This window comes from Spea bombifrons, chromosome 1 (assembly GCF_027358695.1).
Source record: "Spea bombifrons isolate aSpeBom1 chromosome 1, aSpeBom1.2.pri, whole genome shotgun sequence".
Classification (NCBI taxonomy): Eukaryota; Metazoa; Chordata; class Amphibia; order Anura; family Pelobatidae; genus Spea; species Spea bombifrons.
This window is the reverse complement of record NC_071087.1, coordinates 157,300,226-157,301,831: the sequence shown is the minus strand read 5'-3', so window position 1 is coordinate 157,301,831 and position 1,606 is coordinate 157,300,226. Positions and strand designations below refer to the sequence as shown.

At 35.2% G+C, this 1,606-nt stretch overlaps 1 long non-coding RNA gene across 1 annotated transcript; it reads left to right on the top strand.

Moving 5' to 3' along the window:
• The first annotated feature begins 249 nt into the window (after nucleotides 1–249).
• On the top strand, nucleotides 250–824 carry LOC128475865 (uncharacterized). Its single transcript, XR_008346910.1, has 2 exons — nucleotides 250–482; nucleotides 577–824. It is a non-coding gene; the product is annotated as an uncharacterized LOC128475865 (long non-coding RNA).
• Nucleotides 825–1,606: the final 782 nt, after the last annotated feature.

The following is a 1,606-nucleotide window of genomic DNA, read 5'->3' as shown; positions in this document are numbered from 1 at the left end:
CTGGATGTCATGGACATCCAGTGAATAACACCCCTAGTGGTCAGATCACTCATAAGAGTGATCATTATTTGCTAAATCAAAGGCAATGTTTTCTAAACATTGCCTTTGATCAATATTGGATCTGCCTCCCTCCTTCACTTGCTTCTAGTGAGGGAGAGAGACAGATCAGTGTGTTTTCTGCTATTTCAGGTATTAACCCCTATTAATATTAATATTAACCCCTTCATTGCCATTGATCACTGCATAAACAGTGATCTTGCATAGTGGCAATTGTTTTTGGGGTTCTTTTTTTTTTTTTACATTTTTTAAGGGTTTTTTTTTTTTTTTATTAGAACCATTAACCCTTTCCTTCCCCACTATTTTGCTGCAATTGTTACCATGCAGCGGTATACGGCTGAGGAGGCATGTTCCAAATGTGGCCCTTTTGGCCCCAAACAATCTGACAAACCCATGCATGTGGGGTATCAATGTACTCAGGAGATGTTGCTGAACACATATCGGGGTGTTGTGTGACAGCAACAGCATACCAGGAGCTGTAATTTCACACCTGAAGTACAAAGTATGTGAAAAAAACAGCAAAAACAATTACTATCACAAACTTTGACAAGGGTTGGTGGTAGGATTAGTGCATGGAAAGGGTTAAACTATCAGCATCTAAAACACCCTGGGGTGTCTAGTTTTCAAAAATATATGGTTTGGTGGGGTAAATTTAATTTGCTGGCTTCAAAGATGCCCCAAATACCACATGGAGACAGAATTACCAGATTCAGAGAAAAATGGTTTTGAATTAGCAAAACGCTACTTGTACTTATTGCCCCATAACGTGTAGAAGAAAGCAAAAAAACATAAAAACATTGGGTATTTCTAAACTCGGGACAAATAGTAGAATCTATTTAGCAGGTTTTTTCAGTAGTTTTTTATGATGAATAAAAGATTTTTCAAATAAAAGTGAGAAAATGTGTTCGTCATATTTTATTATTTTTATTATAGGAAATTACATCATATATAAAAAATTATGGTGTCTGAAGAAAGCCCTTCTTGTCCTGAAAAAAAACAATATATAACTTGTGTGGGTTTAGTAAATGGGTTAAGAGAAAATTACAGCTAAACACAAACACCGCAGAAACGATAAAACAGCCATTGTCACGAAGGGTACAAAAAATAGAATCGGCCTTTGTCACGAAGGGGTTAAAGAATCATTATTATTATATTTGTTTTTTTTAGTATTAGTAATTTAGGTTGAAAAAACAACTAAGTCAATCAAGTTCAACGAAGGGAAAAAAACCCAAATAAGCTTTTTTCCTACTTTGCCAGGGTAAAAATCCTTCTTGACTCCAAAAGGTAATCAGATTGCTCATTGGATCAAGAAGCTTCATATAAAAATATTAATGATAGTTTATTAAGATGTAGAAGAGAGAGGAGAAAGAGTAGGAGAGAGCATGGAGAGAGCAAGCACAAGAAAGTAGAGAAGAAAGAGAAAGGAGAGGAGAAAATAGGGGCAAAAAAAGAGTGAAAGGAGAAGACTAAAAAGTAAAAAAAGTAAAGAGGGGAGAGAGAAAAAATAGGAGAATGAGGGAAGGACAAAATTATAAAAAGAGAAGAGGAT